The sequence below is a fragment of the Pleurodeles waltl genome, chromosome 3_2 (genome assembly GCF_031143425.1).
Source record: "Pleurodeles waltl isolate 20211129_DDA chromosome 3_2, aPleWal1.hap1.20221129, whole genome shotgun sequence".
Taxonomy (NCBI): Eukaryota; Metazoa; Chordata; class Amphibia; order Caudata; family Salamandridae; genus Pleurodeles; species Pleurodeles waltl.
The window spans coordinates 147,565,946-147,580,603 of record NC_090441.1 but is presented as its reverse complement, the minus strand read 5'-3'; positions in this window follow the sequence as shown (position 1 = coordinate 147,580,603).

Here is a 14,658-nt window from a genome sequence, read left to right as displayed (position 1 = left end):
TTTTCAGCGGCTAAAAATCCGTCATCTCAGAAGAGGACTTTCCTATTCGGAAATGGTTGCTCTCGATCACGAATCTCGTCTTGAACTCCAATGGTGGATAGACCATTTAGACGCCTGGAACGGCAGGGCTATTTTTCCATCAGCCCCCGATCTTGTGTTAGAGTCCGATGCAAGCCTGATGGGTTGGGGCGCCCGCTGTTGTACAATCTCAACTGGAGGTACATGGTCACTTGAGGAGTCCAAATTGCACATCAGTTATTTAGAGATGCTTGCGGGGTCCTTTGCAGTCAAAAGTCTGGCAAAGGACAGAGTGCAGTGTACCATCCTTCTCCGCATGGACAATGTTTCGGCGGTCCGTTACATAAACCATCTTGGAGGAACCAGATCGAAACCATTAGCAGACCTGGCAAAAAGCCTATGGGAATTTTGCCTTCTCAACGAGATATCCCTTTCAGCAGAATATCTTCCAGGGTCCCTCAACCAAACGGCGGACTGGCACTCGTGCTTCCTCAAAGACTACAGCGATTGGAAGCTTCATCCCTCAGTTTTCCATTCTATTCTTCACAAATGGGGTCCTTTTGTTATAGACCTTTTTTTTCGCTTCCCGCCTCAATTCTCAGTTACCCCTCTTTTTCAGTTTGCGTCCAGACCCATCCGCATTGGCCTTGAACGCTTTTCTTCAGGACTGGTTCAAAACGATCAACTATGCATTTCCTCCTTTCATAATGATCACCAGGGTCTTGGCCCAGATCAGGCGCCAGAAGGCAACAACTGTGCTGATGGTCCCCTTCTGGCAATCGCAAATTTGGTTCCCCCCTCTCTTAGAATTGGCAATCGACTCCCCCTTTCTTCTCCCCTTGTTCCCTTCTCTTCTTCTGGACCATCTAGGGAACCCTCATCCCCTTGTCATCAACAAATCTCTCCAGCTTTCTGCATGGAAAGTGTCGTGACTTCCCGACCTCCCATCCCAATTTCGGAAGAAGCTGCGGACCTCATCAGCAAGGCCTGGGCCCCAGGTACCAGGAAGGCATATAGTTCCGCCTGGTCTCTTTGGTCTTGCTGGTGTGTGGGAAGGGACCTTGATCCAGTTTCAACAGATATAAACTATGTAATGAATTCCCTGGCCGCACAGGCTGGTACAGGTAAGTCATACAGGACGATCAACCTATATAGGTCAGCAATTTCCATGCACCATGCTTACATCAATGGGAAACCCGTGGAGGAACACCCCGTTCTCTGCCGCTTGTTAAAGGGAGTAAAATGTTCTTGTCCTCCTTTACCTAAATACTCAAAGTTATGGGATGTAAATGTAGTATTAAATTTGTTTTTATCTTGGCAAGATAATTATGAGTTGTCTTTGAAAACGCTTTCTGCCAAACTCACTATGTTGCTTTGTTTAGTTTCCATCAAACAGTTATCTTACGTTAAAGCTTTGGATGTTTCCTCTCGACAGTTCGCCCCTACGGGGGTCTTATTATCTATTGACAAACGTACCAAAACTAATTTGCATACAGTTTTTTATCCATATTTCCCCAATCAACCTAAGTTATACGTTGGACAATGTCTTAAATGTTACGAAGAACGCACGGCCAATCTCAGAACGTCTTCTTTTTCCCAGTTACTTATTTCTTTTCGCAAACCCCATAAGCCTGTTTCTTTGGCAACTCTTGCCAGATGGGTTCACTGGGTAATGTCTTTGGCGGGTATAGATACCTCTATTTTTGGGGCTCATTCCACTAGAGGTGCTATTGCCTCTAAATCTTTCTGGGTTGGTTCCAGTTTGGAAGACATTCTGAGATTGGCTGATTGGTCTAATGATAATGTTTTCAGAACATTCTATTGTAAACCTGTACATACTGCAACTTCTGTGGTGATTAATATGCTTTAAAAAAGCATAATACGAGCCTCCGTTCTTGACATAAAATGTAGATTTTCCTAGTAGGTTATGATGGAAAGTCTTAATTTTATTAAAAACACGGAGGCGAGTATTATCCCGCCTCAAGTAGGACAATCTACTGATTTTGTCTTCTTTTCCCTCCCTCACAGCAACATCCACAACATCTCAACCATCTACCTGATCGGACCTTGGTTCTGCCGGTTCCAGAGGCTCCTTCTGGATATCCAGCTTCGTTCCAGCGGAGTCTCCCAACCATTCTCCGGCTTTCTCCTCGTTTCCTCTTTTGCCTGAACTTTATCCAAGAACTTTGTTCTTTAATTTTGGCAGTTGTAATTGTTCTCACTATTTTTCAGTTGTTTTCGCACATTGATTAACTTCTCGCATCAAGAAAGAGGGCTGGTCGCAGTCAAGCTTAGTAGTCACGTATGCCCTGACGTTGTGATTGGTGCATTCGTTTTACTTGTTGACCTCCCATTGGCTTTCCTGTTTTCCAAGCCCCATGGGAGTTGTAGTTTCTTGACTGCTGCTGTTTAAAATAAAGCAAGATAGAGAAGCCTAATACTCGCCTCTGTGTCTTTAATAAAATTAACCTACTAGGAAAATCTACATTGTTCTCTTAATGGTTTTCCTTTAGCACCCGTTTTCGTCCCACGCTCAGGACTCTTCCTGCCATTGCGCTTGGCAACATTCCTCTTTGATCAGCGTGCAGTGCGCTGGTTTCTTCTTCAGCACGGGGAGTGCTGATTGTACACGCAGCGCGCCGCACGTTGAGAAAAAACATTCATCATCAGCGCGTGGCGCGTGCATTCCTCTTCGGCGTGCTGGTTTTTTCTTCTTCAGCGGAGCGCTGATTGCTTCTCAGCATGTGGCGTTCCTCGGGTGCAGGTCAGTAATTTTCTAAGGTGGTGTGCTGAGAGGTTATATTTTAATATTTACTCATCCGGCAAGTTTTTCCTTCCCCCTCAGGCAGCGATCCTGCTGCTGCCCGGAGCCTTCCCATGCCTGTGATGCTATTAATTCTGTTTGATCAATGACTTTGTGTTTCACTACTGCGCATATTAGTTGCTCAATGTTCACCAGTAGCACATTATGGGCCTGATTCTAACTTTGGAGGACGGTGTTAAACCGTCCCAAAAGTGGCGGATATACCACCGACCGTATTACGAGTCCATTATATCCTATGGAACTCGTAATACGGTAGGTGGTATATCCGCCACTTTTGGGACGGTTTAACACCGTCCTCCAAAGTTAGAATCAGGCCCTATATGTTTTGTTCAGTTTAGCCGCCTATTGGCTTTGACATTGCATTAGCCATTACATTCTGTATTCTGCCTATTGGCTTTGACATGATATTAGACATCACATTTTGTATTCAGCTCAGCTGCCTATTGGCTTTGACATGACATTAGACATTACATTTGATATTTAGGTTAGCTGCCTATTGCCTTTAACGTGGAGTTAGACATTGCAGTTGAGAATCCAAGCTGTATTTTTCCAAGCTGTGTTTTTCCACAAGATGAACCAAACTGTTTTTCTCACACCAGACTAGACCTGATAAGAGAGAGTACATTTGGTGTTTTCCTTTCTGCTCAGGCTTGGGAAGAGGAGAAGTCTAGGAGATCTGGCCAGTCTCCAAAGGCTTGCATAGTTTTCCTGAGTCTGAGAGGAGGGGGCACGCTTTTGTAAAGATGGCTCGGGGCTTCAGAGAATTAGATTCGAATCTGCCTGACTTCGGGCTGGAACTTGGAGCCAGTTGCCAGTCTCCCGTGTGGGTAGATAATCTCTTTCTCGCAGTTGACCGGAGTCATCAACTTGCAGACCCCAGAAAGATGAAGCTGTAAATAGTTTCTCACACTGTGAAGTATTTGTTTTGCTTTGCATTATATATATAACCTGCTGTGTACATTGCAACTGAGAAGAACTGAGATATATTTTATTTTCATTGCTGCGATACTTTTACTCATTTGAACGTGTGCTTGAAATCTATTAATTCGTCCCTCAAGAACTTGTGGGTGGGGAGGAATTAACAACAATAAAGGTCTTCTTTGAACTCAGAAGTGCATTCTTGATATGTTCTGTAAGCTCTGATACGAGATAAGAAGGAAAGCAGAACAATGCCGGGCCCAGGCGGAGAGCCGGATGTGAGCGCGTAGCCTAATTCTGCTCTTTTGTAGTAGGATTGGGCTACGCGCTGTCCTACCTTCGTTTCTCCTCCTCTGGAACTAATAGGACGCCGGGAATTGAGTGCATTTTTCGAATTCCTGGCTTTTGTCAGTGTTCTCGACGCCATCTCAGGCTGCAATAATCGAGTTGGGCCTGAAAAGGAGCCGAGTGCACGCTCGTATTAGTTGCATTTTTCCTCAATACTTGTGGCTCTCAACACGTCCTCCGTATTGGGGGGCTGTAATAATTAGTGGACAGCTTTTGCTGAGGAGTCATTTATTCTTTTCTCTAGCACTAGGGGTGACTCCTCCCTTGAATCCTGAGTGACCTCTGTTTCTGGGGTACTCTCGGTGCATACTGTTTGTGGCAGTTTGTGAAAATGACCGATTGGGTGCCCTTCGAGGAGGATTATGGGTGTTATGATGAAGACGGTCAATTTCTGGGCGACAGTGTGTCCGAGGCGATCAGTGCTTCGGTTCAGCAGTCGGTCAGCAGGGCCTTGGAAGTTTCTGTTCCTCAACAGATCAGTCAAGGGTTGGTGGTGGCGCTAAATCCTTTCACGCAGCAGTTGGAGGTCTTCGCTAAGAAGCAAAATCTTGTTCCCTTTCAAGAGGGTAATTCCGCGGTAGGGCGTCCTTCATTTCGTAATACTTCAAAGGACGCTCCTTCCGCCTGGCCTCATGATGGCGTCATGGCCACACTGCAACACCCCTCGTCTGAGGATCTTCAGTATTGCTCTGTTCCATCCGCTTCCAGTGTTTTCCCTAGAGGGGTTCGAGTTTCACTGAACTCTGATCCCAGTGAGTCAGATTCATCTCACTCCAGCAGTCCTTTGCGCAAGTGCAAAAAATCAAATCAATCCGGAGGGCATAGTACATCCCCGTTCTGCAGACTGGGCTCTTGCACAGGAGATGGCGGAAAATTTGCATGGTAAGCTGCACAGGAGTTTTGACAAGGAGGTGCGCAATAGGTTGCGAGCCGAATGTCCTAGGCCCGAGCTCCCAGAAAAGGTGGCGGAGACGCCTGAGATCGATGCCAGCATGCTGACATTCTTAAAAAAAATTGCAAAAGATCCAAAGAAGGGGATTGACCGGGCCTGGTGATCATGCCAGGACAAGCTTCTTGATCTGATGGGTCTCCTGGCAAAAATACTTGAAATGGCGTTGAAAGCCAGGGAGACTGGTGTTCCTATTGACCCCCGTATTTAGGCAGAGGCAGGGATTGACGTTACTCAGTTTGGCGCTCATTCAGTTAGAGGAGCCATGGCCTCCAGGTCTTTTGAATTGGGAGTAACTATTCAAGATATTATGAAATCAGCTGATTGGTCCTCCGATTCTACTTTCAAGCAGTTTTATTATAAACCGGAGGGTGATATTGCGACAAGGGTGTTTCTATCAGCTTTGAACTAGCATAATCTGAGGCTCCGGTCCTGAAATAGAATAAAATATTTGCTAGCTATTGCGCCAAGAATTTTCAATTCTATTAAGGAAAACAGTGCACTAAGAACAGAAGCTCAAGGGAAGGGGGGAAGTGGATAAAATAAAAAAGAGAGACAACACCGTTCTTGCGTTTCTACTGTTGAAGTGCTGCACAAATCTGCGGCCCTTTCTGACTTCTGTAGAAACTGGTGCCTAATGAAACATAAACAAAGAACAGATAAGTGCAACCTATTCCTAAATGGGTTCCTGACTATCCCTTTATTTATTAGAAATTCTCTTCTAAAAGTACCTCTTGGATCCTGGTCTCTAGTTTCCAGGTTTGGAATGTGTTACTGCTCTGGGATGTGTTTTCTATTACTGTAAAGCTTCTAAAACATTAAACAAATACCGTTATCAGAATTACCAATATGAAACATTCATCATAATATAACTAAAGCCTAAATTCCCAATAGCAGACTCACTTTTCCCATATTTCCAGAATCTTTTATAAAACAAATACTGTACTTTTACATCAAAATACAGCATGTAATTTGTGCAAGTCCTTGATTTACTGTTTGCCTTGCTGTTAATGGTTTCCACTGTTCGATTCTTAAAAGTTCCATGAGAAAAAAAAATGTTTGCTTCACAAAGTTCTGCAAAATATTCTTGTAACAAAGAGTTTGAATCACAATGTTCGTGGAAGGTATTTCGTTTCAAATTGTCTATACACGAATCCAGAAATTGTTGTCAAAGTTCTTTCAGGTAATAAAAGGTTTTGCACTTACTTGTTGCTGGCAAGAGATACTGATTAGTCTAACCTTGTCTTCTTTCTCTTTTGCAGGTTACTCATAGGAGAGAGGCTGAAGCAAGGAGGAACCGGAAACCGGAAGAAGGAAGAGCCAGAAGCTGCGCCCATTGAAGTCAATGAAAGTCTGTAAAGAGCAGGAGTGCCAGCGCCGAGGGATCTGTTCTCAGGTAAGCGGGAGGTAGACGAGCACAAGCACTGGGTGAGGCTCGGGGGATGCCTTTTATAGACAGGGCTGAGTGTGGTTTGAAGGGCTGGGTGTGGTCCTCACATGCTGCACATGTTCTTGGAAGGTAAGCAGAGCTGGGTGTGGTTTGAAGAGCTGGGTGTGGTCCTCACATGCTGCACATGTTCTTGAAAGGTGTGCAGAGTTTCAGTTATTATACAAATGAGTTGGATTAACACATGGCCTAGGGAGGAGTATTTTAAAGAAGCCTTGGTAAAAGCAAGGCCCAATGTGTAAACAAAACAGCACATTAAACAACATACACAGAAGCCTAGGGGGGGGGAAGGGGAGATAACAAGAAAGGCTTTCAATAGTAAGTTTAAAAGGGAGCTATTACAGAACCCACTAGTGCAGTGAAAGGGGACATGCTCTTTGCTGTGTACAAACCCTAACAGTTGCCCCCCTCAAAGGCCCTCCTACAGGACGGGGTTTTCCTGGATTTTTTAAATAAAACCGTCTAATCAGCTGTGGGGCATGTACATATGATGCTGGTTCCCATGAATTCTCAGATTCATCATATCCTTTCCATTCTACTAAATAAAACAGACGTCCACTAATTCTTTTTGAGTCTTTTATGCTTTTCACTTCATATTCCAGATTTCCCTTAATTGGTATGGCTGGAGGTGGTGGTTCAGGTCGGGTTTTTGAGTTGTACGGCTTAAGCAAGGACACATGGAATGTAGTATGTACTGGATATTCTTTTGGTAAATCTAATTTTACTGTTACCGGGTTTACTATGGCAGTTATACTAAGGGGTCCAATGAAACGTGGTTGCAGCTTTCGGGATCCCTCTATGTTTAGGTTCTTTGTGGAGAGCCATACCTTGTCACCAATTTTATACATTGGGGCCTCAGACCTGTGTTTGTCTGCTTGTCTTTTCATGCTTTCCTTGTACTTTAATAAATGTTTCCTGGCTTTGTCTTGTATGTCACCTAACCTCGTTAGTCTATCCGTTACTGTAGGCAACAGGGAATCTTCTAACAAAATGGGTAGAGCTCTTGGATGATACCCCTGCAAGAAATAGAATGGTGAGCAAAGTAGAGCTGAATGCTCAGTATTATTATAAACAAACTCTGCTACAGGGAGAGCTTCCAACCATTCACTAGAATAATCAGCCAATAAACAACGTAGCGTTTGAAGTAAGGTTTGGTTCAGTCGTTCAGTCGTTCAGTCTGTCCATCTGTCTCTGGGTGGAAAGCAGTGGATAAGGCCACATCTATTTTCAGTTTTTCACATAATTTTTTCCAAAATCTGGAGTTGAACTGGCTCCCTCGGTCTGACACCACTTTGCTTGGCAAACCATGTAAACGCACAATTTCCCTTATAAAAATATCGGCAAACTCTGCCGCCGTGGGTAATTTCCGTAATGGTACAAAATGTGCCATTTTAGATAAAAAATCCACTATAACCAACACTGTTGTGAAGGATTTTACAGGTGGTAAACCTACAATAAAGTCTACGCTCACAGTGTGCCAAGGTTGTTTGGGTGTTGGCATTGGTATTAACAAGCCGTCAGGAGCCTTATGAGAAGATTTATGTCTTGCACAAATTGGACAGGTAGTGACAAATTGCTTAATGTCCTTTCTTATAGTGTCCCACCAAAAGTGTTTTTGCACATTTTCCAGGGTTTTTACCCAACCAGGATGACCTGCCAACGGTGAGGCGTGATGCCAAATTATCACCTGTGTTTGTAATTCAGAGGTGGGCACTAACAGCATGTTGTCGTGATACAATAAACCTCGTTGTATTGTGTTATGGGAATCCTTTAACCAATCCTGAGGTGCTATTTGCATGTGTGCATTATATAGATCTGTGATGAAATCCTTCTGTTGTACTGGTGCCAACAACTTTTGGGGAGGAATAATGGGTTCTCCTATTTTATCTTGTTTCATGTCTGAGGTATGTCCGTATCTAGATAACACATCAGATTGAATTTGTTGTGCACCTGGTCTATAGATTATAACAAAGTCAAATGTGCTAAAAAAATTTAACCAGCGCATCTGACGTGGTGTTAGTGCTTTAAGTGATCCAAAAAACTGTAGGTTCTTATGGTCAGAAAAGATTGTAACTGGGTACTTGGCTCCCATTAAATGGTGCCTCCATTCTGAAAAGGCTACTTTGATAGCTAGTAGTTCCCTTTCAGCCACAGTGTAATTTTGTTCAGCTAGCAATAACTTTTTAGAATAGAAGGCTATAGGATGTAACTGGCCATCTACTGCATCTCGTTGAGAGAGAACTCCTCCTAAAGCTACTTGTGAAGCATCCGCTTCAACAAAAAAGGGCAAGTCAGGATCAGGATGTTTCAGAATTGGGGCCGAAGTGAACTTTTGTTTTAGGAGTTGAAAGGCGTGTGCCGCCTCATCAGTCCAAAGAAATCGTTGCCCTTTCCGCAACAAGGTAGTTATTGGGGCTGCAATGTCTGCAAAATGTGCAATAAACCTCCTATAAAAATTGGCGAAACCCAGAAATTTCTGAATATCTTTTACAGAGGATGGTTCTGGCCAATCAGCAATAGCACTGATTTTCTTTACATCCATAGTTATTCCTTGAGGTGACAGGCAGTATCCTAAGAAGTCCACCTTGTTGACATTAAAAGTACACTTTTCTAACTTAGCAAAAAGATGATTTTCTTTTAACTTTGATAATACTGCACGAACATGTTGGGTATGTTCTTCTGAGTTCTTAGAGTAAATGAGGATGTTGTCTATGTATACTATGACACAAACGTCCAGGAATTCGTGTAGGACCTCATTTATAAAGAACTGAAAGGCCGCAGGGGCATTACATAACCCAAAGGGCATTACTGTGTACTCAAATAAACCAAACTTTGTCTTGAAAGCTGTCTTCCACTCATCCCCCTCTTTTACTCGGACCAGGTGGTAAGCTCCCCGCAGATCTAGTTTAGTGTATACAGTAGAATGTCTTAATTGATCCAACAACACAGGTATTAGAGGAAGAGGATATTTATTCTTTATTGTAGCCTTATTTAGTCCTCTATAATCGATACACGCGCGCAGGGATTTATCCGGCTTCGGGATAAAAAAGAGTGGAGATGACACCGGAGATGTGGAATGACGGATGAACCCAGACTGTAGTAGGTCATCTAGGTAGGTTCTTAAGTATTTGGTTTCTTCGTCAGTCAAAGCATATACTCTGTTATTAGGTAAAGGGGCCCCTGGGATAAGATCTATACGGCAGTCATAAGACCGATGTGGGGGCAGCACACTAGCCTTTACTGGATCAAAGACGTCTTTAAAGTTAGAATATTCAGGAGGGAGACTTGGTTCATCTTGTGTAACACTAGCACAGTGTAATACTGTGCTCTGTTCTGTACCTGCTTCTTGATAGCAATTGGTTCTACAGAAAGAGGAATCCAAAGTAACAGTTCTATTCACCCAATCAATTTTTGGGTTATGAGTTGTTAACCAGGGTACCCCGAGAATCAAACCAAAATTAGGAGTATCTATCAGATCAAAGCTAATCACCTCTGTGTGCCCGTTCTGACAGACCATAACAAGTGGACTTGTTTGTTTTGTGATTAATCCAGAGGTCAATTCTGACCCATCCACTGCACATACTGCTTCTGGACAAGGCTTTAGGCACATAGGAAGTCCTAAGATTTCAGCTAACTTATTATCCACAAAATTTCCTGTCGCGCCTGAGTCCAGTAGGACAGGGAGAGAATGCCTCACTTGGGTAGTAACAATTAAAATGACCTGAATTATGAAATGTCTAGGTATGTGCGGTACCCTGAAGGCTGCAGCATTAGAGGTTTGATTAAGATGTTTTCTCGAACAAGTAACCTCTCCCCTTGTCGAGCTTAATCGTTTCCCGATTCAGTTGAGGAGGTGGAGGAAACAGCACCCTTTCGTGGAGTTTTAGGCTTTACTGGACATTCTCTGGCAAAGTGACCTGCCCTGCCACAATATAAACATAATTGAAATTTTCTCCTTCTTTCTTTTTCCTCTGATGTGAGTGGACTTCTGAGTGTCCCTATTTGCATAGGCTCTGGTTCAGGGAGTTTATTATCTGTGTCTTTCTTCTCGTGTCTAATAAAAGTTAACCGTGATTCCAGTTTGTATTTATCTCCCTTTCTTTCTCCTAGTCTATGTTCTAATTTCACAACTAAATCTACAATGTCCGAATAGTCTTTTGGCAAATCAACGATATGAGCCAGTGCTTTTTTTTTGACTCGTCTCTCAAACCTTTATAAAAAAGGGAGACACACTTTTCTTCTGGCCACTGTGTCTCGGTGAGTAAACGATTAAAACTAGTGAGATAGGTCAATAAATCCTTGTTACCTTGTTTAAGATTTAAAAGCTCATTATCACTTGCCTGCATGAAAGTGTGTTTTGCAAAAAGGCTGGTCATGGTACGTTTAAATTGATTCCAATTATGGAGGATGGGATCATCTCTATCCACGAAAGGAATTGACCAATTGGCTGCTGTGCCACCCAAATAAGACAAGACGAATGCCACTTTCGTATCATCAGTAGGGAACTGTTGTGGCTTACAAATGAAGTGTAATTGACATTGATTGATAAAAACATGGAATTTGTTACTATCTCCATGAAAACGTTCAGGTGCTGCTAAGGGCACAACATTAGGAACATTAACAGTAACCTCAACTGGGGAAGACAAAGTTGTATGTTTTGATGGCGCCCCTGTCTCTGAGGAGGTTTTAAACAAAGGCGTAGAAGCTGTGTTCCACTGAGATCCCCTAAATTTATACCTGCTTAAATCCTGTTTTAAAGAGGTATTCTCCATCTTTAATCTCTCTATTTCCTCTTGCATATGTTGCAAGATGCCAGACACTGATTCATTATGAGCCAAGTCCTCATTTAGGGCCTGCGCCATATCCGTGACGTCAATGCCCTCTATTTCTTCCCCGGTATTCATCGTCCACCAGAACTGAAATTTTTTAAGGCTTGTGCTTCTGTCAAAGCCCAGCTCACCTGAGTTCTTGTTCAGTTCTGATGGAGGTTGAAGACAATCCGACCCCACCCTGAAACTGCTTGTTCCAGCACACTAGTTTTTAAAAACAGTGCACTAAGAACAGAAGCTCAAGGGAAGGGGGGAAGTGGATAATATTAAAAAGAGAGACAACACCGTTCTTGCGTTTCCACTGTTGAAGTGCTGCACAAATCTGCGGCCCTTTCTGACTTCTGTAGAAACTGGTGCCTAATGAAACATAAACAAAGAACAGATAAGTGCAACCTATTCCTAAATGGGTTCCTGACTATCCCTTTATTTATTAGAAATTCTCTTCTAAAAGTACCTCTTGGATCCTGGTCTCTAGTTTCCAGGTTTGGAATGTGTTACTGCTCTGGGATGTGTTTTCTATTACTGTAAAGCTTCTAAAACATTAAACAAATACCGTTATCAGAATTACCAATATCAAACATTCATCATAATATAACTAAAGCCTAAATTCCCAATAGCAGACTCACTTTTCCCATATTTCCAGAATCTTTTATAAAACAAATACTGTACTTTTACATCAAAATACAGCATGTAATTTGCGCAAGTCCTTGATTTACTGTTTGCCTTGCTGTTAATGGTTTCCACTGTTCGATTCTTAAAAGTTCCATGAGAAAAAAAAATGTTTGCTTCACAAAGTTCTGCAAAATATTCTTGTAACAAAGAGTTTGAATCACAATGTTCGTGGAAGGTATTTCGTTTCAAATTGTCTATACACGAATCCAGAAATTGTTGTCAAAGTTCTTTCAGGTAATAAAAGGTTTTGCACTTACTTGTTGCTGGCAAGAGATACTGATTAGTCTAACCTTGTCTTCTTTCTCTTTTGCAGGTTACTCATAGGAGAGAGGCTGAAGCAAGGAGGAACCGGAAACCGGAAGAAGGAAGAGCCAGAAGCTGCGCCCATTGAAGTCAATGAAAGTCTGTAAAGAGCAGGAGTGCCAGCGCCGAGGGATCTGTTCTCAGGTAAGCGGGAGGTAGACGAGCACAAGCACTGGGTGAGGCTCGGTGGATGCCTTTTATAGACAGGGCTGGGTGTGGTTTGAAGGGCTGGGTGTGGTCCTCACATGCTGCACATGTTCTTGGAAGGTGTGCAGAGCTGGGTGTGGTTTGAAGAGCTGGGTGTGGTCCTCACATGCTGCACATGTTCTTAAAAGGTGTGCAGAGTTTCAGTTATTATACAAATGAGTTGGATTAACACATGGCCTAGGGAGGAGTATTTTAAAGAAGCCTTGGTAAAAGCAAGGCCCAATGTGTAAACAAAACAGCACATTAAACAACATACACAGAAGCCTAGGGGGGGGAAGGTGAGATAACAAGAAAGGCTTTCAATAGTAAGTTTAAAAGGGAGCTATTACAGAACCCACAAGTGCAGTGAGAGGGGACATGCTCTTTGCTGTGTACAAACCCTAACAAAAAGGCCTTGAACGTTGACTCTGTTGACCAATCAGCCGCCTTCATAATGTCCTCCAATCTGATTCCCAAAGTAAAGGATTTAGAAGCCATAGCTCCTCAGACTGAATGAGCTCCAAAAATGGAGGTGTCAATTCCTCAGAGAGCAGCCATCGAATCCATCTAGCCATGGTGGTGGCAGTCACTGTATTAAAAGGTTTCTGAAGAGCAATAAGCACTTGTCCTCAAGGATCCCTCCTGAATTCATTAGTGACCGCTTCATTGGACCACGCACAACTTAGAATTATGCGGAAATGCTCGATAGGTCATGTCCTAATATTAGTTTTTATCCATCTAGAAATAGAAAAGGAAACCCCTTCCGGAGAAAAAATTCTCCCAGCCAAATCGAGAGCCCTGTCATCTTTCACTGTTTTGAAGGCTATAAGGCACAAAAGTAAGGTCAACTTGGCCGATAGTTGCTTTCGTGAAAAGGTATCTATTCTCTGGCCACTTTTGTAGAAATTATAATACCCTATTAGCATCCCAAAGTGTTGAGTAACAGCTTTAAAGGGATCGGAATCCCGTTCTGAACACCAGTGCACCCATCGTCTCCAAGTGAAGGCATATTGTTTATGGGTGCCTGATGACCATGCCTGATTAATGTAAAAGGAAGCATGTGAAGAAATGCATGGCATGTGACAGCGTCTCCTGAAATTCTACATGCTTCTAGGTGTAACTTGCCCATCAAGATCAACGGATGCGGGTTCCCTAACGGGTCCAGCAACAAGTTGCCCCAAACCAGGATCAGGTGTGGGACATCGCAAGAGAGTTCCAGAGCTACAGGAAACCATGACATTGCTCTCCAAAGAGGAGTCACCAAGGTTATCTCCACTCGTTGCCAATGAACCTGCGCTAGAACTCACGGAATCAGACTGAAAGGTGGAAACACATAACCCAGCTTGTTGGATCAGTCCTGCAGAAATGCATCCGTGGCTGTTGCCTCTGGATCTGGTCTCCAACTGAAGTACCTGGGTAAGTGATGATTCAGGCAAGAGGCGAAGAAGTCCATTGAACATGGGCCCCATCGCTGATTGATCCAGTGAAATACTCTTGGTTGCAGTTTCCAATCACTCCCATTCCGGAGGAATCTGGAATTTCAGTCCGCCACTGAATTGTTCGCTCCTGGAAGATACTCCGCAATCACCAGAATCTTGTGCTGAAGACAGAAAATGCCAAAAATCCTTGGCAATCTCCACTAGAAGGCGTGATTTCAAACCACCCAGTTTGTTGACATATCTGACTGCCGAGATGTTGTCCATCCACAGAAGAATGCAACAGTCTGATCGAAGAGGTGTAAGGCTCCTGATTGCAAATGAGCCCACCAGCAGTTCCAGACAATTTATGTGGAGCTGGAGTTCCTTCTCTGACCATCGACCCCCCTGTGGCCTGGGACCCGCAATGGGCTCCCCACACCCATCTGCTGGCATCCAACTGTAGGATGACATCTGTAGAGCTGCCAAAAATCGCCCTGCTATTCCAGGCAGCCATATTTCCGAGCCACCAAGTTATCTCTGTCCTGGCCTCCTCTGACAGGGGGACCTTCTCCAAGTAAGATAACCCCTTCTGGAGATGAGAAATCTTGAGCCTCTGAGAGCCCTGTAGTGGAGAGGGCCGGGAATATAGCTTGGATAGAAGATCTAACAGTTTATTCTGAAAGGATCGCTAGGCTCAATTAAGTCCCTTCTTTGGGTTTTTGGACCACTTCTTCATAAAAGTGACC